Genomic DNA, 23937 nt, shown 5'->3' with positions numbered 1-23937 from the left:
GGCTGTGATCTGGGCTCCAGGGAGCAGCCAGCAGAGGAGGTAAACACACATGGAAGGAACACTGTGTTACTGTTCCTGAGACCTTGGCTAAGAAATCCTGATGGCTGGAAATTCTCCCAGCAACCAATCAGCAACAGCGCCCTCCTCCCCTCCCATCTTGGCAGCCAGAGCCCCTTAAGCCAGTGCTGCTCATTCCAGCTACTACATAGCAGCTCCTCATGACATAGTCTCTCCTGTGACACCTTCTCCTCAGATCTCCCCCATGTTATATATAAGACATTAATTCAGCCTCACACCAGGGTGTCATTGTCTCTTCACAGTTCACAGGAATAGCACAAACCAAACATGACAGTTAGCTGTGGATACAGGGCAGCCTTGCATTTCAGCTTCCCCTTGGTAGGAGGCCAGACTGCTCCCAACCCCCAAGCCCCATACTAAGGACAGGCCTGGCCTTCAGGTGGCTTCTATCACCTCACTGTGTATTAAAAAACAAATAAATAGGGCATTCTGGTTTTTTTTTTTTTTTTTTTTTTTTTTTTTGTAACAGGAGCCCTGGTGGGTCTTGAACTGTCACACAGACCAAGCTGACCTCAAAGTCTTAGAGATCTCCCACCTCTATTTCCCAGGTACTGGGATTAAAGGTGTGGGCCACCACACCCAGACAAAATATGGCATTCTTGCCTTTTTTGTTTGTTTCCCAAAAATAGGGTTTCTCTGTGTAGCCCTGGCTGTTCTAGAACTTGTTTTGTAGACTAGGCTGGCCTTGACCTCAAAGAGATGCAACTGCCTCTGTCTCCCGTGCACCGGGATTAAAGGCATGTGCCACCACTGCCTGGTTTATGTCATTCTTTTGTTAAGAAAAAAAAAGATATTTATTTCATATATGTGACTCTTTTACTTACTTGTATATCTGTGTACCCTGTGCATGCCTGGCGCCTGCAAAAGTCCTGGCCTGTAAAAGTCCTGGAACTACAGTTGTAATCTGCTATCTAGGTGCTAGGAAAAGAACCCAGAACCTCTGCAGGAACAAGTCCAGCTCACAACTTCCCCAAAGAGAGGATAAAAGCAAGCAGTTAAACAGAGTGCCAGCACAACAAATCAGCAGTGTACCAAGGGAGCAGTTGCTGGGAGGTGGATGCTGGTCTTTTAAGTGTGTATACATTTTTTTTTTTTTAAATCTTAAAAGGGAACTTGGTATGACATACACACTTGTAATCTAGCACTTGGAAGGCAGAAACAGGGTGATAACAAATCCAATGCCAGTCTAGGCAACCCTGCAAGAGAGTTTGTGAGAAGGCTCAGCAGGTAAAAACCCTTGCTGCACAAGCCTGCTGACCTGAGTTCAATCTCTAGAATACACAGTATAAGCAGAACCAACTCATAAGGGCTGTCCTCTGACTAGACCTTCACATGCTGTGTGGCATGAGCCTGAGACAGACAGACAGACTGACAGATGTCCGTACGCATGCACACACAGTTCCCAGCACCCTAGAGGCTGAGAAATAAGACAGCCATGAGTTCAAAGCCAGCCTGGGCTACATAGCAAGTTCTAGGCTAGTCAAGACTATTGCTGCCTCAAAGAACAGTGAACAGTTGAGAGAAAAAGAGGTGCCCTTTACCAACTTTTGTGGCCTGAACCAACAAATGCCAGACTCACAATCACTACTGTTGTAAACTGATTGACAGATCACCAAAAGATGGTCTCTGGCTCCCCTTCCCCACATACAGCTTGGTTGTGCTTCTAGGACTCCTCCATGCCTTCCTGTCTTGCACTTTCTATATGTAGTCACCTACATTCAGGGAAGAGCTGTGGTTACTGCAGTTACCACACATCACAAGCAGGTGATCAGACTGAAGGTGCAGTCCAAGTGAGGCAGGATGGGAACACAGGGAAATGATGAGGATATGAGAAGCCAGAGTGGCTGAAAAGCCAACACTCCAGCACAATTCACAGCAATTGCTGTGAGGGCTGCTGGAAGTTAACATTCTTTTCTTATACAGATTTCTTTTTCTTTTTCTTTTTTATTTTTATAGGATCGCAGTCTAGCTCTGACTAAACTCACAGAGTTCTGTTTACTTCTGTATCCCAGGTATGAGCTACCATGTCCAGTCTCATTTACAGGTGTTTTATGTTACAATAGCAATGACTCAGGCTTAAGGCATAAAAACAAAATGTATATGACCTTGGTATGGCCTTATCTCTTTACCCAGACACTATGAGTGAACTTCAAACAAAACTGGTATCTTACCCAAGGGCTGAACCTTTTCAGGTGCCAAGAGAAACCATCTGAGAGACAAGACAGAACTTTAACCACACTCAACGAGTTGCTTCTTTTTTTAGGGGGGTTGTTTTTTGAGTTGCTTTCTCTGGCTGTCCTGAACTCCCCTTTGAGGACCAGGTGGGCCTTGCCTGCCTCTGCCTCCAGAGTGCTGGGATTAAAGGAGCAGCCACCATACCCGCCCTGCTGAATGACTTGCTTAGGTTTGACTTGTTTTTAGAGTACCTCTTTCCTCCTAATCTTCCTGCTTAAACCTCTATTGAAATAACTTTAACATAAAACCTCCAACTCAGCTTCATAAACTGGCTAGCCTGGAAGCCTGCTGAGAGTTTGAGTCCTTAAAACTAGAGGACATCCTCAGACTGCTGAGGGTGGCTGACAGCAGGGAGCTATGCCTCTTTGACCTGTGTCCCTCAAACACTGACATAAAGACACAAATACAATGAAAATGTGGGACTGTGGACCATGGTAGGGGAATCTGAAGAGATGAGAGTACCAGAGGAGAGTTCTGGAGGAGGAGCAACAGTCACCTAGTCAACTCTCTAGCAGATCACATGATTGGGGGGGGGCACAAGCTGGGAAGCCAAGCACCCTGGACTGGAGCACCCAAGGAAACACTTGACTCCTTAGCTAGAACACTATGGACTTCTAGAGAATGCCTTTCAGTGTCATCTAGCTGTCCTTTACAGCTGCTGCCACATCTACCTCAGAAGACAGTGAGTCCAATAGTGGCAAAACAGCAATCAGCAGGTCCAACCAGAAGACAGTGTTGAGAAAGACACACTTCTCTGGGGGGGGGCAGCTGAGGATCAGGGACGTGTAGAAGAGGTCATAAGGTTCACTCTATAAAGAGGTGCCCTAGCAGATAGATTGCAGCACGGGGAAGACCATAAGGGTAGACGGGTGGGGTTTCAACATCGGGTCCTCTTTGCCCACTGTCTAAGAGGAAAACAAGCAAAACTTGGGCTGCCAAAGAGCCTGTAGTAGGGCCAGGCCAGGCCTGGATGCAGCCTACATGCAATGCCTACATGCAATGCAGCCAACCCAGTAAAGCCCGTACCAGGCACAGGAATGACCCAGCACTTACTGCCTATTCTGACATACTGTGAGGCCTTAGGCTTCACAGCAGGCTTCAGGGTGAGAGGGGGCGACATGACTAGACTCCACAGCAGTCGTGACACTGGAGGCTGTAGCCCTCCACCCTGCAACAACCACGCAGCTCCCTGTCCCGCTAATCTAGCCTCTTACACAGCAAATGTGCTCCTGTCTGCACCCAGTGTGATTCCCTGTCCGCACCCAGTCCTGACTGGGATAATCAGTACCGTGTGGGCTGCTTTTAATTGTCAGAGAAGGTCTGGTCTGTCTGACCAGAGTCCCGAGTCAGGCCGTTTAGTTTCCAATATACGCGTGTAAAGGGGAAACTAAGTCAGGAAGAGAAAGGGCGAGCCGCCTCGTCCTTGACCAACCTGGTCCAGACAGCCTTCCAGGAGCCCAGCGCCGGACCGTGGGTCAGCCCTACCAGAAGAGCAGCCTGCCAGCCCCAGCCTCCGGCCGCACACTCACCGCCTCCGCAGCCGCCGACTTCCGGGTGCCGCACCCGCGAACCACAGCCGCCAGCCCAGGACCCGCCCAACCCATCACCAGAACGCTTGCTATTGGGCGCAGCAGCGAAGGGCGGAGCGGCGCACCTACAGCCGGGGCTTTGTTGGCTGTGCGTGACGTCGCTCAGAGACTCGGCGCTTCGCCCCCACAGCTGCGCCAAGACTGGAACTGCGCCAAAGCTGGGGCTGTGCGGGCGTCTGTTTCCTTCATGCTGCCACAGCAACCCCAGCTTGCGTGGAATGTCTGGGAGATTGAGATAGCCCGTGAACTCCGAAGGATTCAGGCGCCAGAACCGCCGTACCTAGGCTGTGTTCTGGTCTTAACTTCTAGATCTGTCCCGGATAGCGCTCCCTTCCCTTTGTCGCCTCCAGTTCAGTCCAGACTGTCTGTCTCTCTGTCTCTGACCCCTTATCTATTGCAGTACTAGCGATAGAAAGCACCTACGAAGGCCGGGCGTCGGTGGCACACACTTTTAATCCTAGCACTCGGGAGGCAGAGGCAGAGGCAGGAGGATCTCTGTGACTTCCAGACCAGCCTGGTCTACAGAGCGAGTCCCAGGACAGCCTCCAAAGCAGTACAGAAAAACCCTGTATCAAAACAAACAAACAAACACAACAACAGCAAAAAACATCATTGAACTTGGACTTTTGCTCCACCTTGCCTTCCTAGTCTTTGAATGGATATGGAGGCTGTCCTGTAGATCCAGACCCCAAGGATAAGGAGTTGACCATGACTGAACTATGCTTGGGCAATGATTGGGGCCTTCAGAACAGGATCGAGGCATTCACTGGGACTTTCTGTGCCCATTAGCATCAGGCTTCAGTGGCCTGAACATCACTAAGGTCTAAGGTGGAACATCAAAGACCCTCCCCAAGATGAATACTCAATAAAATGACAAGGATGACAACTACAATAAGGACAATGCTAATGTACTATCAACCCAGAGTGTTGACACCCAGTTCTCAATCACTCCACTTTATAGACATAAACATAATTGCTCAGAGCAGTTAAGCTATTCGGTTGAAGTAAAATAAAGGGCTAGCAAGATGCCCATGTGAGTATATATGTTTACTGTCAAACCTGAGTTCCATCCCTGGAACTTTAAATTGTCCTCTGGTCACCACATGTACATTGTGATGCATATACACTAAATAGAATAAACACATTTAAAAATGCTAAGTGGCAGTGATGTACAGAAGCTCTAGGTACCACAGCCCCAAACTGCAATGCTGATGTTTTGCAGAAAACTGGAACTCAGACAAGCAAAAGCAAGGCTGTAACTAGACCCAGTTGGGGGCGGGGGCTGTTATGCCCTTCTCTCTCACTGTATTTCTCCTGAGAGCCAATGGAAACCATTTTCAAACAACAGAACAGGACTCCACACACCATGACTCATGGCCAGCAGGTGGCAGACAGAGCTAAGCACTTCCATTCTCCAGTTTAGCAATCCCTCTGTGCTAGAAATCTCCCCTGTGCAGCCAGACCACTTGGTCTACAGCACTAAGAAGTAATAGTGGTGGGCAAGTAGGATATAGTCTTGGGGATAAATTAATATGGCCTGGTTATGGGCCAGTAGATACACAACAGTTTGTCTCCAAAGCACCAAGCCATGAAACTTGGAGTGGGACAAGCTTTCCCATCACTAACAGAGATGCAAGAACAGGCAACAGATGACCTGTGACCTGATTTGCATCCTTGCCCCTATTTTTGTTAAACAGTCTCCCCCATTTGTCTGGCTCATTGCTGTCCCACCTCCAATTGTACATTCCTCAACACTTTTTTTTTTTTTTTTCAGCGTCTCACTACATAGCTCTAACTGTCCTGGAACTCACTCTGTAAACCAGGCTGGCCTTGAACTCACAGAGATCCGCTTGCCTCTGCAAAGCACCACCTGACTCCTGACCACTTTTTGTAACTTTTCAGTCTGTAAGTGCTGACTACTTCGGAAGTTCTTCCTGACACACACCTTCTACCTGTGGCTTTCCCTTGCCATAGAGCTGGCCAGCAGCTGGCTAGACAGGGTGAGAAGGGGTAGAAACACTAAACTATTGACACCTATGATCTTCTGCTCCATTTTTGACCCCTGCCTGGTAGGCAGACTGCAAGATAACAACCCGAGACCTACCTGAACCATCTCTACCCACCCTGGTCTTTGTTGTGCAGCAGATAGCCAGACTCTAAAGTAGACAGGTCTGTGGAAGGGGGCATTCCCAGCTTGAGCTAATTTAGGAGGAATGCCTTCCTTTTGCCCTCTTCCATCAGAGAAATGACATGATCAGCCTCTTTTGTACCATCAGTAAGTATGCAGGAATAGTGGTACAGAACTTGAGGTTTTCAAAAGGGCTCCAGGATGCCTAGGGGTCCATGCCTTTGGAGACATGCCAGAGGACAGCTGGGCTTACTAAATCCACTTCCAGTGGAGGAAAGAGAACACCCCACCACACAGCAACTTAGCCAAAATGGCATCTGTAGTGTTGCTCTACATAGCTTTCTGGGAGGACCCTGTTTTTTTGTCTTCCCAGAGATGCAACAATATCTCAATGCCAGGATGACAAATGGCTTTCACTTCAAGTGCCAATACCAACAAAATAGTAGCAGCAACTGCCTTGACTTTGAAAAGCTCCTGGAATCAGCTTTTATTGCTAGAGAATATGTGGACCCAGGTAGACCCAGAAGTGAGATCTTACTCCAGACTACTTGCTTTGTACTTGGCAAGCAACCATTATTGGGTGAACATGCTGGACTCAGGATAGGTGGGTAAAATATGACTGTCTGGGTACACACACACACACACACACACACACACACACACACACACACACTGACCTCCATTAGCACTGTATGTAGGGGCCTTGGAAACACACACAGCCCAGAAGTTACTCATTTTCACATGCACCCAGGGCATGAAAGGGTTATAAGCAAGCACAGGCCAGATTCATCTCTGCACTTCCATCCCCTGTTTACAGCATCCTTGGTGGTTCCCAGCCCCTGCCTTATATCACTGCAGAGATAGGGTTGGTGTTCTCTACCTGGCAGGGAAATGTGTGTTAATCTTTCCAGGCAGTGGATGAAGTTCCTTGATGTTTCCCCAATACTCACTCAAAGGAGTGCAGAGGAAATGTTGACACCAGGGTGGGATGGGGAGAGATAAACACATAATTTCCCCTCTCCTAAGCTGAGAACTCTGTCAATTCCCCCAGAAAAAAAGCAGCCTCGCGCAGCATGGGGAGTACCTAAGGGTTTGACAGAAGAAACAAACCCTAGTTTTATCAGAGTCTTGTTTTGTCCTCGAAATCACTGCCATCATCTCCACCCCTTGCCAGCCTTGCTAACCTTGACTGTCCTCGTTGGGGCAATGAGAGAGCCCCTGGAAGTCCGACGACTGGGTTCACGCCCTGGTCTCTTAAAACAAGCAAGAACCTCTCCGATCTCAGTTTTCCATTTGTAAATTGGTGCAGCAGTCCAACTCTCCTTATAGGAGAAACACCATTCTATGTCAATAAAAAGGGGTCGACACTCGGTGTCGGCAAATAGCAGGCACTAAAGGATACCTGCGAACTGGGGGTGGTGATGGAGACTACGCTGCTGGAATCTGGGAGTGACCGCTGGCTCAGCGAGCTCGGGGCCTATTATCCGGAAAAGTCCTCTGAAGGCGGCCGGGAGGGGGCAGCTCCGAATCTTCTGTCTCCACTGCAACCGTGGCATTCGGCGCAGGTGTCAGGGACTCGTCCTGCTCCACTAGGGGGCCGATCTTCCGCTAAGACTGACAATACCGGGAGCCCAACGGCAAGCTGCAATCTCTGCACATCCATCCAATCCGTGCGGGTTGCGGGCCGAGTCTCTCTACCAATGGGAAAATTCGCGGTTGGATTGGGCGGGGCGGAGGCCTCGTAGCCTACTAGGTCCGCTCTGCGCACGGTCCGCGGGAGGGGCTGGAGGGTAGTCCGCTGGCCGCTCCGGGTAGGGGGATCCCCCCCCCCCGCACCCGCACGAGTTGTGGCCCCGGGGGCCGTAGTCCATGCAGAGCGCTGGAGACGCCGCTCCGCATGTGCCGGGGAACCTGGGGACGCCAGTCTTGGGGGCGGAGGCCGCGCTGCGGAGCCACCCACGCCGCGCTCCAGGTGAGCTTGGCTGGGTGGGCGGGTCCAGTTGGGGCCTGGTGTCTGGGGCTAGACGGTAGCATCTCCGCTAGGGCTTGGGTGTGTATGCTGGGGAAGCGGGCTGGGTATAGTATAGCTTGCGACGCGGACTAGGGTAGGGACGGGGTCCTGGGCTCGGACTGAAGGTCTGGGTGCGGTTTAGAAGCCAGTTCCTCTGCCTGCCATCTCCTCGCCCACGCCCGGTCTCCAGAGACCTGGGGTCGCTGGGGGCGGGTTCCTTTGTGCATGACCTCGGTGACCTGTCCGATTTGGCCAAGGTGCCAGCTTCATGATACCGGACTTCGGACTCAACACGACCCAACCTCTGCAGCCTTGTGCTTCGCGAGCCATCGCAGCACCTGGAAGCCAGGACCTGGCAGCTACGGAAACTTTACAGGGACCCAGAGGCGGCGAGGCTGGGGAACTTCCTCTGGTGGGGTGGCACGGCCGTTGGTGAGCGAAGGGCCTTGGCGATGCCAAGGGGATGTCCCCGTACAGCGCTGCTCATAAGGCCTCATAAATGGGAGCAGAGGCGTTGCTGGGAATCCCTTGTCTGGTGTCTGCTTGTATCTCCTCCTTAGATACCCCTATATTCCTCATGGGACGCCGGCCCTAGACAATCTGCAAACCTGAAGTTGCTCTGGGTACCCTGGCTTTCCCCTTTTAATTTTTAAATAATGCACCATTTAACTATTTGCTTCAGTGTCAGGTATCGGAGTATCTAGGGTACTAGGGAATTCTTGCTTCTTCCCTGTAGATTCAGACATTTAGAAATGAGGGAAAAGAAATAAATGCTCTCATTTGTGTTAACTTTTAGGTTAGACTTTAATCTTTTTAATCCATATATCTTTACTTACAAGTGTTCATTGCAGAGAGTCATCGGTCTGGTTTGAGGCCCTTGGTTTCTGCTATACTATCGATTCTGGGTCCTCCCTCGCTGACGAACTTCTTGGTTATACTGCTGTTAGTCTAGACTCTTAATATGGGCCAACATTCTGAGATGCATGGTACACACCTACTCTTATAAGACCAGGGGATGGAGCCATGGCCAGGTTGTCTTTAGGAAGAGTGCACTGACAGCCTCCAACTCCAAATGATCCCCAGCCCCTCTACCTCTCCTCTGCTCTAGGATCCAGGCTGTATCTATCTGGTTCATCTAAAGCAAGTGCTATCTGCCCTGGGGAGGATCTCAGTATCTGTGAGTCTGGATGGTGATAGATACCAGGACTGTTGGAGACCATGTGTTCTGAGGCTATGTCTGCTTCAAAAGCAGGTGGTTCAGATATCTGGAAAGGCCACAACCTACAGCTTTGTGTCATCTGAGGTACCTGCTTCTTGCTGTTTACACCAAACCTTCATTTGGGGTTCTTTAGGGCCCATCACATAAGGGAGCATGAAGTATTTGGCTCTAATGACAGAGGTACTTCTGAGCAAAGCCAAGCCAGTGCCTTCTAGCTGTGCCATCCTCATGACTTTTCTGTACATATACTGGTGATCAAGGTTCTCTTGCATGAATTGGACCCAGCCCTTAGTCTCACTATGTCCCAGCTGCTGTATCCCTCCCACCCTTAATCTGTGCTCTTTGGCTCCTTACATTCTTATCTTCTCCCCCCACCCCCACACACTCACCCTTTTTCGTAGCCTCCATAAGAATAAGGCTGTAACTTGTCCTTGTTTGTGCCACTCAGGGGTTCAAAATTACTTCCTTTTATCCCCAGATTAGCCTGGAGCTCTTCCCTGATACTTAGCTGGAAAGCTAGAACCTTGCTTCTTTTTGTGCTGGGGAGGAGTCAGAGATCCTGGGACAAAGCTTCTTGGCATCCTGGAGTGCTTCTTGCCCTCTGAGTGCCACTTAAGGACTACATGGTGGTAGGCCCAGAAGGACAATGGTGGATGGAAATGGTTTTGCAGTAAAGTTCAGTTATGGGCTGTGCATCAATGTCCATGGCAGCAGTTGGTGTGTTCATGTGATAGGACTGGAAGGGTGGTTTTGCTGTGGTAGGTACCAGTCACTGAGAAATATGAACTGTCTCTGCCTTGTGGTTGACGGTCTCTCTGTGCCCACACTGACTGCTGGAAGGGCATGTTCTCTTGCCTTTTTGTTTGTTTTACTTTGCTTTGCTTTTGAGATGGTTTCTCTGTAGCTTTTGGAGCCTGTCCTGGACCTAGCTCTGTAGGCTGGCCTTGAACTCACAGAGATCCTCCTGTCTTTGCCTCTCAAGTGCTAGGATTAAAGGTATGCACCACCACTGCCTGTTTTCTCTTGCATTTTCAATCCTACCTTTACTCGAAGAGCCCAAAGAGACCCATGCAAGGCTGCATCCTGCTGAGGCTATATCACAATCAAGCTCTTAGGCAGGCCATCCTGATCCACACTGGGTGTATGTGACCCTAAGTCACCTGCTAATCATGCTTACTTAGTCTGGCCTGTCCCTTTGGTGGACTCAGCTTGTACCTGTGGGGACTCTCCACATAGTCAGCCTTTGCCAGTCTACAGCTTGCTGGTCTGGCTTTTAAGCTTGATCCAGGCTTGTATCCCAGTCTAAAGTCCTGTGTTTGGGTCAGTGGCACTGTAACACAACTGCAGACCTTCCCCAGAGTCTGAGTAGGTCTGTGGGTATAGGCAGGTGACTCTAGAGATTTAGATGCTTCGGTGAAGAAGCCCAATGTGTGTGCCTGGGAGCAGGTTATGACAGGGGTAGGCTCAGCCCATTCTCATTGGAGAAATGGAACATGGCAAAGTACCCAGTGGTCCTTGGCCAAATGGGTTACCTCAGACCTGTAGGCCAGTTCAGCAGGTTGTTCAAAGGCGTTCACGATGGGAATCCCCTGCTACGAGTCCCTTCACTAGGTCTGACTTTGTTTCACTGCCCTGTCCAGTATCTGCCGCTTCCTGTGTGTCTCCTGATTCAGGGCTTCTAGCAGGCTGGCTGGCCATAGTCACTCCATCCTGCCCTAACCTCTTGTACCATGCCCTGTGATGAGAGTACTCCTAGAAAAAGACCTGTCCCTCTGTTGGCCACTACCACCCTGCCTCCTGTAGCCACTCTGACTCTTGTTCTGCCTCTCTACCCTTCCCCTACCATTTTTCTTGGAGTCCCATATGGCAGGAGTCACTTTCTGGTAGTCATGCTATTCCCCACTGGTTGAGGGGGTATGAGAAGCCCAGGGAACAGGAAGATGTGAGTTCAGTCCTACCTGGCCTGGACCTGGTTTTCACAATTGTAAAATAGGTAATGCCTACCCAAGACAGTCAGTGGGAATCAGATGTTGGCTGGCCATTTATGTGGCCAAGGCTTGTGGTGGTGTGGCAAGTCCTAGGGAGAGACTTTTGAAGATCAGGACTGATAACAGTCACATGGGTCTCTGTGCGACAATATCTAGGTCTACATTTAAGTTAAAAGCAAAATTGTCAGCTGGGCGTTGGTGGCGCACGCCTTTAATCCCAGCACTCGGGAGGTAGAGGCAGGCGAATCTCTGCAAGTTCAAGGCCAGCCTGGTCTACAGAGCGAGTTCCAGGACAACCTCCAAAGCTACACAGACAAACCCTGTCTCAAAAAAAAAAAAAAAAAAAAAAAAAAAAAGCAAAGTTGTCCCAGAAAGGTCATATTTGGAGCAAGGACTTGTCACCCAGCCAGAGGCTTTACCTCTGCTTGGGGGAAGAGTTAGTGGACTCTATCCACAGCTCCTTCAATATCAGCAGGTCCTCCTGCCTCAGCATGTGCTGGGCTCCCCCTTGCCTTTGCTACTGTGTGCTGACCCTCACCCACACATTCCATGATTCCACTCTAATATTTAACTAGCTCTCTACTTCCTACTTGAAGCTTCTCTTGCTGAACGGCCTGGCAGCCTCTAACAACACAGCCTGGCCTGAATATGGCCACCAGAGGGCCTCAGGGACTGCTAGGGCAGCAAGCAAGTCCTCCCTGTCACCCACTTCACACTAGGTTGGATGGAATTCTTTCCCAGACGTTTGATAGGCTGTTGTGAAACAGAGAGACCTCTGAGATCAAGTAGATGGAGTCCATGGAGGAAGATTGGGCAGAGGCACAGAACAATCTGGAAACAGACCAGAGAGGGAAGAGTTCCCTACTTATATTGTAGTACCCCAGAGATGACTCCTCTGCTCAACCCTCCCTGACTGTCTATGCCATATAGGTTTTCTTTTTTGTGACATAAACACTCTGGCAGTGTCCCTAAGCTCAGGTATACCAGGAGGGAATGTGTTCCTAGGCTGTCTGCCAAGACTGGAAGTGGTAGTTCCACGGTGCCATTGTGTGCAGAGAAAGCACCAGTACCACCTCATGCCACACCCCAACCGATACACTGTGAGCACTCCATGCTCCAGGGCCAGGTGCTACAATGTGCCCGTCACCAGTGTCTTAGGAACTGGCAAGCTGCCTAAGGGTTGGAACTGGCTTTGAGGAGAGGTGGATGTCATCCCACAGGTAGGTATGGGCTGAAGGGGGTTGGACACAACCCTACATGGAACAACAAGGCCTTAGTAAGAGAGGTTCTCCTTGAACTGATTTTGAGAATATACCAGATGCAGCCTTCTTGGAGGAGAAAGAGTCCACCATCAGTCCACTTCTGTGACCTCAGCCTCATTAGAAGGGAAGTTGACCTGAAGCAAACAGGAAAGTGCATGCAGTGTGTGCTTGAGTCAGGAGTACCATAGGGCAACCTTAGAATCAGACATGCCAAGTGACCTGCTTGGGGGAGAGTCTAGTGTGCCTGCATCCAGAAGGGACTGACTCCAGGGTGACTTCACATAGTGTCCTCTGGTTTCTCTACAGGAACAGAGTCCACAGGATGGGTGTTAGGACATGCTGAGCTCCCCTGAAATAGGTAAGTGGCCTGTGTTGCTTGGGATAGCAGTGTCTTGGTGGGGTTGGTGGATGTGGTCAGTTGGGGAATGATCTGGCCCAGGTAATGTGTACTCTTGTTTGCTTAGCTATTGGGGCCTGCCATGCCAGCTTGGATTTCCCAGTGGCTCAAGTGTACATAGCAGCCACCAGATTGATGTCTGTCTTGAGGATGAGCGCACAGTGGGATTGACCTACCAGGATGCTAAGCATTGTCAATGAGGACATTAGCTGGGTCTGATCTCTGTCCATCTGGGGTTGGATACCAGCCATGGTGGTATCTGGTGTCACATAGCCTCACTGGCCTAGAGCTCAGCTCAGAGGTGTTTCTGACTGCCCAGGGGAGAATGAAGCTGGCCACTGCTGATAAGCCCCAAAGCCTGGCACTGTTAACTTCATCTGCAAGGTGAATGAATCTTGCAGTTTTGTGTACCTGCTGTTCTCTACAGCCTCACCACTCTGCCCTACAGGGTAACAAGGCAGGTAGAAGAATTCTGCTCTATCATAACCTTGCTGTGTAGACTGACTTAGCTGGGGTGCTTTTCTGGTTTGGATTCACCTGAATTATAGTTGCCAGCTACAGTGGCACAGACATTTGATCCCATGTGATGCCCAGGAAGTGTGGCAGGTGTGTGGCAAGGTTGTTCCTGTGTTCCCTGGTACTCTGAGTAGAAGAGACACCTGAAAGTGATTTCTCACCGAATAAACATCAATCAACCTATATTGTGTCCCAAAATCTTACTTCTCACGCAATGGAGGGACACTTGGAGCTAAGGTAGAATGGGCTGTGTGTCCCCCATGCTCCCTTTAGTCACTTAGCATACACTCACTAAGCACCATGCCAAGCATTGGCAATGCATTTGAGGAGTTCTCAGCTCTCTGAGGAGATGAACAAGGACAATTGCAAATGTGGGGTTGTGAGATGGGAGTAATACTAGGAGCTCCCCAGGAGGAAGAGCTGAAAGATACTCGATGCAAGGCCTGGGTAATAATTTAACCTTCACACAACTAAACCAGCTTCTGCCCTTCTCAGAAATCTGCACCAACCTGGTAGATTCCACGCCAGGGCTCTCCTGAGGTGCTCATAGCTTTTCCAGCCCTGAGTTCAGTCTTTAGTGTTAATGTTACCCATTCTCTGTTCACCTCTCAGCTTCCTGCACATTTTTCTCAACTTTTAGGTTTTTGTTTGTGGCAGTTTTTGATGTTCAAAATTTTTCATACTCATAGCAAAACATCGAATGTTTTCCATTGTCTTCCCTGGCCTGGCTAGGTAGTGTCTCTTTCTTCTACTAGATGCTACTGCGTTAGGCTTTTACACTCAAGATCTAATCCATCTCCAATTTATTTTGACATAAATGCAAAGTGAAGCTTTTACTTTGTTTTTCCCACTGCATCTGAACTATTTCTTTCCTAGTGTCTTCTGTCAGTAAAAGGGAAAGTTGTGCTCCTCTGGCAGAGGAGACATGATCAGAAAGGCCGTTTCCCAGGGTGAGACTCCTCCCTGTACTCGGGAGGTGCTGACCCCTGCTACTTTCCTCAGTTCACGAAACTCAGTTGCCTAATTTGTAGTAGTGGAAGGTTGTGTTCACCCAAAAAAGGTGTGTTGTGTGTGGAGGGATATTGCTGTGTCATAAAGTTCTCAGATTTGCTGTCACTGGTGATACATTCAGTCCCTAGCCAGTGTTCATTGCTGTCATGGAAAGACCAAGAATTGGGTGTGGGAAGATGGCTCAACAGGAGTATTTTGCTGCTCAAGCCTGAGGACCTGCCTGAGTTCAAATCCTCAATATGGTTATAACAAGCTGATATTTACATGCTTGACTCTTTAATCCCAGTACTGTGGAGGACAGAGACAAGCATCACTGTATATTTATTGCTAGTCTCCCGGCTAGCTCCAGGTAGAGAGCAGCCTATCAAGAGATAAGGTGGAGAGCAATAGAGCAGGCTCTTAATGTCCTCTAGCCTCTCTGTTCACATAGGTGTGCATGTGTGTGCACACATATTTATTGTTTTTGTTTTTTGAGACAGGGTCTCGATGTGTAGCCTTAGCTGTTCTAGAACTTGCTATGTATACCAGACTGGTCTCAAATTCATAGAGACCCACCTGTCTCTGCCTCCTGAGTGCTGGAATTAAAGGTGTGTACTGACTTGCATATATATTTTTATAAATGCCTACTGGTCTTCTGTGTGCTCCCTTCCCTGGTGTCTGTGTGGAAACCCTGGAGCTGGTGCCACTTGAGCAAGCGGTGAGACTTGTGGTATACTTGGAGACTGTTGACTGAACACAGGACCTGGCCCCTGTTGTGGTGGGGCCTATTCCAAAGCTTCTGAAGTACCCTGGTTCTCCTTACAGGTGCCTGGCCCTAAAGTGACATGTGCTGGTGTTGACTAGTGATCTTGCTAGAGCTTCAGGGTCTGAACAACCCTGCAGTGAGGTGTGAAAAGCTTGTGTGGATCTTCAGGTGGTGGAGGTCCCTTGCAAAAACAGCTTTGTTCTGCCTTAGGTGATCACTGTCGCCATCCTCAGGGGTGATGGGGCTCTGGAATCCTGGTAATCTAAGGTTAGAGGCACTTCCAGGCTGGGCCCTCAAATAGTTCCAGTTTGAATCCCAGCCCTAGGGGTGAGTGTGCTCATTTGAAGTGGAAAGATCCACTTTTTTTTTTTTTTTTAAAGTTAGTTTCAGTGGATCTTTTTAAAAAATTCATCTATTTATTTTACATCCCAGCCATAGCTCCTCCCACTTCCTCCCCGCCCCAGTCCCTCTCCCCCTATCTCCTCTTCTGTCTCCATTCAGGAAAGGGCAGTATCAGTAAAACATGGCATATCAAATTGCAGCAAGACTAAGCATAAGCACTTCCCCCTGTATTAGGCTGAGCAAGGTGACCTAGTATGAGGAGTAGGACCCCAAAGGCCTGTAAAAGAGTCTGAGACAGCCCCTGTTCCCACTTTTAGGAACCCCACAAGAAGACCAAGCCACACAAATGTCACATATATGCAAAGGACCTAGGTCAGTCCCATGTAGCCTCTTCGAGCCCCTTTTGATCCCAGGTTTAGTTGACATTGTGAGCCTTCCAGTGGTATCTCGACTTATCTGGCTTCTCCTCCTCTGCAGGATTGCCAGACTCTGCCTAGTGTTTGGGTGTGGGTCTCTGCTTCTGCCTCCATCAGCTGTTGGCTGACACCTCTTTGATGACAACTGGTCACAGGAGATGGCCAGTACAGACTTATCTCCTATTGCTAGGAGTCTAACCTGGGGTCCTCCCCCATAGATTCCTGGGAGATTTCCCTGTGCCAGGCTTCTGCTCAACCCCAAAGTGGCTCCCCAGAATTCCCCCAGCATTCTCTCCCTCCATATCCCCCCAGCCTGATTGCTCATGTTCTCATCCCCACCTGCCCTCAGTCCACTCATGAAATCTGGGAAGAACTACTTCTAATCTGGATCTTTGAGGTGGGAAGACAAATTTTTACCAGATCTTTAGAGGTGGGCCATCAGGGCCACACCTTCTGCTGAGCTCTGTGTGACATGGAAGAGAGAAGTGCTCTATTTTGCCTTCTCGAGCAAGTCCACTCCTTCACTTGCATTAGAACCTACTTCTTTGGATTCCAGCATACACTGAAGATCATCTGAGACATCCAGTCTCATGGACTGAACATTTACAGATTCTTGGATCTTCTGTTCATAGTCAGCCATTGTTGGATTAGCTGAACTCCATCGTCTGTAAGCCATTCTAATAAATCCCATATATGTATTTGGGGTGTGTGTGTGTGTGTGTGCATACACGTGCCTGCATGCGTGCAAAGGTGTGTATCCCCATATATAATAAATATCTATATCTATATCTATATATGTATATAGAAAGGGAGGAAATTGATTCATTTTGTAAGTTCTGTTACTCTAGATAACCCTTACATACACAAAGATGACAGTTGGCTTTCAGCAGTTCTCAACCTGTGGGTCTCAACACCTTTGGGAATCATATCAAATACCCTGCATACCAGATATTTACATTATGATTCATAACAGTAGCAAAATTACAGTTATGAAGTAGCAACAAAATAATTTTATGGTTGGGGTCACCACATCAACATGAGGAAGTGTACTAAAGGGCCACAGGTTAGAAGGTTGAGAACCACTGCTTTGTTGACTTAACACCTGGGAAGATACTGTCAGTGAGGCATTGTCTACATCATTAGCTGGCCTGTGGGATGTCCTTGGGCAGGTTGTCTTAACTGATATGGGAAGGTCCGGTTCACTGTGGGTGGCACCCTTTTGGTGGCAGGGTGTCCTGAACTGTCTGAGTAGAGAGATCAAGCTGATGAAGCCAGCAAGGGGTCACACATTTATTTCTCTCTGCTCTCAGCTGTGGATGTGCTCAGACTAGCTTGTCAAGTCCTGCTGCTTTAACCTCCCTGCACTAATGGACTGTCATCTGGAATTGTGAGCTAAAAGCAACCCTTTCTTCCCCACATTGCTCACTTTGTGTGTTCATAAGACAGGATCTCACTGTGTAGGTTGACCTGTATGCAGACCAGGCAGACTCTGCCTCCCAGAAATCCTTACTGGGATTAAAGGTGTGTGACACCAAGCCAGACCTACATTGCTTTTGCTCGGGATATTTTATCACAGCAAAAGACATGAAACTAGAAACTGTCACCGTCCCCTGCTCAGAGTGCCTTACAGTGGCATGGCATGTGCTTCCATCCAGTCTGTCCAGGTTGGCAGTGCTAGGCTACAGACTAAGGTTCTGCTGTTCTTGGGCAGGTGTCTCAGCTGAGTAGCCTTGCCAGTTGCCTTGGGATAGCTGTTGGGGTACCTCTCCCTACCCTGTGTTTATCTAGGCCCAGTCTCAGTGTTTCCTGCTTCAGTGGTGTGTTCACTCCAGCTGCAGCCCTGCCTACTGGTACTCTCTTTGGATAATCTGCCCATAAAGCCTCACACAGATGGGTGAGAGGGCCTTAGATGTTCATCCCTGGTCCAGCCTGACCCTCAGCTGGGGAATCTAAGAGTTACTATCTCAGTAGTAACTGCCCCAGAAAGACTTCCCCCAGGAGTCCCAGTTCTGGGTTTTTGTAGCCAGCATTGCTCTAGAGGAGGCTGCATGTGTCGGGGCACAGAGGAAGAATAATGTGGGCAGGGTTGCATGTTCTGTGGCACCTCTGCATGTTTGTGAGTGGCCTGCTGAGTTTCTTTGCTAATGTGTCAAATTCAACATTTTAGGATGTTCTCGTCACTGAAGTTCTTAGGTGGCACATGCTCCCAACCTCCCTTGCTAAGTAAGCTCTGCCAGATAATGAGGCTGCAGGGTGGCTCCAGCCGAGTCTTCCTTGGGGCCTTTGCCTTGTGCCCCAGAGGGAGGTGCTGGATACCTCCAGGGCCCATTCTAGATGGTCAGGTTGTAGATTGCCATGTGTAGAGGGGCTGCACATATACAGATGGGCAAAATGATATCTAGACCATGAGGAGTCTGGGATAGCACAGGTAAATCCCAGCAAGGCCTACTATTTGGGGGATTGCCGCCTACACCAGGCCTGGAGTCAAAGCTACAAGCTCATGATGACACAAATGGGATTTTCCTCCCAAACCTGGCAGAGCATGGCCTCTAGGCCATGAGACAACAAAGGCCGATGAGATGCCAGCATCTCCCTTTGTGCCCTTAATTTTAAAAATAGGTCAGTACCTGCTTCTTTATACAAAATGTAGGAAAGAAAACATGCTTCTCCTTCCACGGCTAGCACCGCTGTCCTCTGTCTCGTAAGTTCCCATGGACTAGAACTGCTGTCTTCCACCTTGTGAGTTTTCACATATTTTGTTGCTGAGCTGAGGGTAGGAACTAGAACTCTGCTCTTCCATTCACCCTACAATTGCTGTGGATTCTGATCTACTCTTCCAAGTCCTTTTCATTGGCCTCTTCTATCACCCACCTCCAGAGGGTTTGGCTCCTCTCCCTGCAGCCTTGCACTTTCCCTGGATGCTTGGAAACTCCCTTTTTCCTGTGGTGTAAACAGTTTATGCATTTCTGTCAACTCAGAGCTTCTATAGAAAATGCCTTGTGCACCCAGAGCCACTTTTCTGTATTAGAACAACTTGGACCTGACCTTGAGCTCCTAGCAGAACAGCATGCATATGTATGTATACTTGGTCATAGGGCCAGCTATTGAAGGGCCCTATGACCTTTGACCTCACAAGTCCAGTTCTGTTCTCTCAGAGCCCTCCCATTCCCATGATGTTATCCCCCAGAACCATCCATGCTCTCAGAGTGTCTCCATCGTTACCTGTAGCTGCTATGGGCTGCTCTCAGGCCTGGGAAGCTCCTGTACTGAGCTTGGCTCACCACTGCTTTAGCAAATATTTGCCTCTCATCCCTTACCCCACCATAAGATTCCCATTATCTTCATCATAAAAGCTCCCCTCCACCACCAGTACACTACATCAACTTCTCTCATCTGCACCCTTCTCTGCTCTGCAGCCCATAATTCAGCCCTGGCCCTCCTAAATAGCTAAAATGTGCATGTGTCTGACCCCACTGCAGTCTGCTTCACCGTCACTCCTGGGGCACACCCAGGCTAGGGAGCTGTGCTGCTGTGTGACCTGGAAGACACATCTGAGCTCTTGCATTGGGCTGCAGCTCATCTCTGCTTTATAATCCAGCAAAGGCCAGTATGGTCTCCCCCAGTTTGACTCCTTGAGCAGTGAGTGGGCTGTGTACTCCAGGGCTGCTGAACTGTGAGTGTCTGAGGATTCATCTGTTTCTGTCTCCTCTCTCCCTGTAGGAGCTCTGAGATTACAAACCCACATGACTGCCTGGCTTCACCTCGGTTTCATGATTGAGTGAGTTCAGGTCCTTGTGTGTGCACAGCAAGCACTTTATCCACTGAGTCATCTCCTAAGCTCAGTTTGGTGATTTCTAACATTAAATTATGGGAAAATACACTTAACCTTCAAGTATACATTTCAACAGTATTAAATATATTTACATTGTTCTGCGGTCATCTCCAAACTTCTTTTTGCAGAACTGGAGCTCCCAGCAATGATGTCCTACTTCCTCCCTCCTATCCTCAAGCCCTTTCTTCTACTCTCTTCACTGCCCTAGTTGGCCATAGGAGTGGAATTGTTTAGGATTTGTCTTTTGTACCTCTTAGTTCTGTTAGCATGCTGTCTTCGGGATTTATCTGTAGAGCTGGAGAGATGGCTCAGATATTGAGAGCATGTACTGTTGCAGAGGACCTGAGTTCAGTTCCCAGTGCCCATGTTTGGTGGCTTACAACTACATTTAACTCCATCTCTAGAGGATCTGATGCCTTTCCTGGATTTTGTAAATACCTGCACTCAAATGTGCACATACCCACAAACAACATACATGTTAAGAATAAAATAATAATAATTTAAAAATCCATGTGTAGGCAGGCGTGGTGGTTCAGACTTGTAATCCCAGAATTCAGGAGGCTGAGGCAAGAGGTTGCTCCAAGTCCCAGGCCAGCCTGGGCTACAGAGTAAGATTCTTCTCAGAAAAAGGAATGCAATTCCTATGAGTGAGAGTTTCCTTCTGCTTGTTTTATTTTGTAGACAGGTTCTAGATCCATGGCACATATGGCTATAGACAGGTTCTAGATCTGTGGCACATATGCCCAACCCTTCTGAAAGCTGAGATTGCAATCACTGTTCATGCCTGCCTGCCTTCTTTCCTTTATAAGGTCAAATGATATCACGTGGTACATAGCGTTTATTCCTCCACCAGTGTGTATTTGGCAGTAACAAATAATATTCTGTAAATTGAGCGAGTGTCCAGATTAAAAGCTGCTTTTAATTCTGTGTAAATTGGTTACTCTCCTCAGTGTGATGAGACACCATGACTGTAACTTAGAAGGAAGAAGGGCTTATTTGGGCTTGGGCTTCTAGAGGGAGTGTCTAATGATGGCCAGGAGGCATGGCAGCAGGAACAGGAAGCTGAGAATCACATCTCCATTCACATAAAGGAAGCAGAGTGTCAACTGGAAGTGGTGTGAGGCTGTGAAGCCCCAAAGCTCACCCCCCCAGTGAGGTACTTCCCTCAACAAGGCCATATGACTTCTCATGAAGCAATACTACCAGCTGCAGACCAAGCACTTGCATATGTGAGCCCAGCCCATGTGGGCCATTCACACTAACACACACCCCTAGACATTTTAGAATTGCTGGAGACTATGATTATTTTTTAAGGCTTTTTTATTGGAAATTTTATACCCACAGTGGCTGCAGCACTAACAGTGCATGGGGATCTAATGTGTTCATTTCTTGACAATACTTTTTTTTTTCAATTAAAATAATTTTTATTTCCTGTACCTTTTTGGAAGTAGCTGCCCTTAGGGGTGTAAACTGATAGCACATTGTGTTTTTTTATTTGTCTCTGTATTGCTTATATGTTTGTTGATTATGAGTATTTTCTTTGAAGATGTATTTACACATTTACATATCCAACTCTTTTGCTAATTTTTAAAAATTTGATTATTTGTTTTGAAGTTTCTGCTTATGAATTTTAGTTAGTTATGTTCTATGTATTATCCAAATACCACATATATGATTTGGCCTGTTTTTTGACAAACAGATTTTATACTTGTTTCTTGGGCTTTTTGTTTGGTTTTTAAAAAGATTTTACTTTAAATTTTTTTAAGATTCACTTTATTTTATGTGTATGAATGTTTTGCCTGCATGTATATCTGTGCCCCTGCACATGTCTGGTGCTTGCAGAGACCAGAAGAGGGTGGTAGATCCCCTGAGACTAGAGTTATAGAAGGATGGGAGCTGCCATGTGGTTGCTGGGAACTGAATTCTGGTCCTCTGGAAGAGCAGCTAGTGTTCTTAACCACTAAGCCATCTCTCCAACACCAAACATCATCATCATCATTATTTTCTTTCTGAGATAGGGTCTCAGTTTGTAGCCCTGGCTCGCCTGGAACTCAACTATGTAAACTATTCTGGCCTTGAACTCCCAGAGATCCAATTTCCTCTGTCTTCAGAGTGCTAGGATTAAAAGTGAAACTACCCAGCCATCTTTCCATCCACTGTTTATTGGTTGGCTTTGTTGTTGATTTTTGAGATAGGGTTCATGTAACCCAGCCTTGCATTTGGAGTGTGACTGCGGCTGGCCTTGAACTCTGATTAATTCTCCTTTCATGGCCTCATAAATGCTGCAGTTACAAGCATGTGTGTGTCCTCGACTGGCTCATACATATGTTTCTAATTGTTTATTTGGCTGATTGGTTTGTTGCTAGGGGTTGAAGCCAGGGCCTTGCTTATGCAAAACAAATAGTCTACCCTTGTTTTTACCTGCAGTCCAAAGTTACCTGCAGTCTTCATTTTATTATTTTGTTGCCAACCACCTGCCTCTGCCTCCTGACTGCCATACCAAATTTGTAAAAATGTTTTCAAGTCATTCAGTATGAACCTCTGAGCTTTGTTCTTTTTCAAGACGGTTTTGGATCTTGAAAGACTTCATCATAGGGTAAAACTGGCCATCAAGCCTGATGACCTGAGATCATCCCTGTGGAACGAATCAACTCTCCCAGTTGCCCTCTGACCTCTACACATATGCCATTTGTATTTATATGTTTTTGTAGTTTTAGTGTACAAATATTACATTTATTGCTGCTGCAGCTGCTGCTGGTATTGATGATGATGGCTTTGAAACAGGGTCTCCTTCCCCAGGCTGCTCTGGAACATGATATATAGCTAAGGATGACCCTAAACTCCTGATCTTCCTGCCTCCACTTGGAGGGTTGGCATTACAAACGTGTCCTGGTTTATGTGGTGCTGGCGATTGAACTCAGGACTGTTTGCATGCTGGACAAGCATTCTGTTCAACCACATCTCTAGTATCACTATACTTTTTTTGTTGTGGTGGTGGGTTTTTTAAAATTATTATTTTTAGTGCTATTGTGAATGGTAAATTTTATATGCATTGTGCTAAGGATCAAATCCAGGGTTTTATACATGCTAGAGACTCTATTGCTAAATATCATTTCCAGCCCTTAGTGTTTTTGAGATAATTTTCACTTTGAACTCAGGTTAGCTTTAAACTCACCATGTAGCTCAAGCTGATTTCAAACTTGTACTTGTCACAATCTCTCTTGGGATTATAAGATGTTACCAGCTGGTTGTAAATGGAATGGTTTTTATCTTTCCTTTTTGGACTCCTTGTCATCAGTGTGCTAAAATGCAACTAATTTCTCTATGTTGATTTTTAATTTAGGACATCACTGATTTTGTTTTTAGTGAGTATGTTTCCATGTATATAAAGTCTTTAGGAGCCAGGCGTTGGTGGCGCACACCTTTAATCCCAGCACTCGGGAGACAGAGGCAGGCAGATCTCTGAGTTCAAGGCCAGCCTGATTTACAGAGTTAGTTCCAGGACAGGCTCCAAAGCAATACAGAGAAACCCATAAAGTCTTTAGGGATGCCTTTTATTCCCACTATGTAGCTCTGGCTGTTATGGAACTCACTGTGTAGACCATGCTGCCTCAAACTCACATAGATCCACCTTCTTCTGCCTCCCAAGTGCTAGGATTAAAGGCATGTACCCATTTCTTGTCTAATTGCTTTGGCTAGGACCTCTGTGTCTTAGGATTTCTATTTCTGTGAAAAGACCAAGACCATAGCAGTCTTGTACAGGAAAACATTTAATTGGGGTGTCTCAGAGTTAAGGGATTTAGTCCACTATCATCATGGTGAGACATGGCAGTGTGCAGGCAGACATGATGCTAGAGAAGGAGCCGAGAGTTCCACATCTTGATCTGCAGGATCTGCAGGAAGTGACCTATGTCACTGGGTGTAGCTTTAACACAGGAGACCTCAAAGCTTACCCCCACAGTGATACACTTCCTAATAGTGCCACATTTTATTTCAAACTACCACACTCTGCTACTGTGCTGAATGGAATGATAACAGTGGGTATCTTTTTTGTTTTGTTTTGTTAAGCAGTACTGACTGGGCTCTTTCTGAGTAGCCCAGACTAGTTTCAAACTTGGAGCAATCTTCCCATCTCAGCTTTCCAATTACTGGCATTACAAGCATATAC

At 47.7% G+C, this 23937-nt stretch overlaps 2 protein-coding genes across 10 annotated transcripts in view; one reads left to right on the top strand and one right to left on the bottom strand.

The window, feature by feature from the left end:
• Nucleotides 1–7338, bottom strand: part of Tango2 (transport and golgi organization 2 homolog) — a 42971-nt gene extending 35633 nt beyond the window's left edge. The window contains exon 1 of one of the 5 annotated variants that reach the window (XM_051191035.1): nt 7215–7338. The gene's annotated coding sequence lies outside the window, so the exon portion shown is untranslated. Of the gene's footprint in view, nt 1–3745; nt 3770–3842; nt 3903–7214 lie in introns of those variants that run through there. The other 4 variants (XM_051191036.1, XM_051191032.1, XM_051191033.1 and 1 more) reach the window with 4 other exon arrangements.
• A 530-nt stretch (nt 7339–7868) lies between these two features.
• The window catches only part of Arvcf (ARVCF delta catenin family member), a 56725-nt gene continuing 40656 nt past the window's right edge, over nt 7869–23937 (top strand). For all 5 annotated transcript variants that reach the window (XM_051191023.1, XM_051191022.1, XM_051191026.1 and 2 more), the window contains exons 1-2: nt 7869–8002; nt 12817–12868. The gene's annotated coding sequence lies outside the window, so the exon portion shown is untranslated. The remainder of the gene's footprint in view (nt 8003–12816; nt 12869–23937) is intronic.

This window comes from Phodopus roborovskii, unplaced genomic scaffold (assembly GCF_943737965.1).
Source record: "Phodopus roborovskii unplaced genomic scaffold, PHOROB, whole genome shotgun sequence".
NCBI lineage: Eukaryota > Metazoa > Chordata > Mammalia > Rodentia > Cricetidae > Phodopus > Phodopus roborovskii.
The sequence above is the reverse complement of the archived record's forward strand: the minus strand, read 5'-3'. Positions and strand labels throughout refer to the sequence as shown.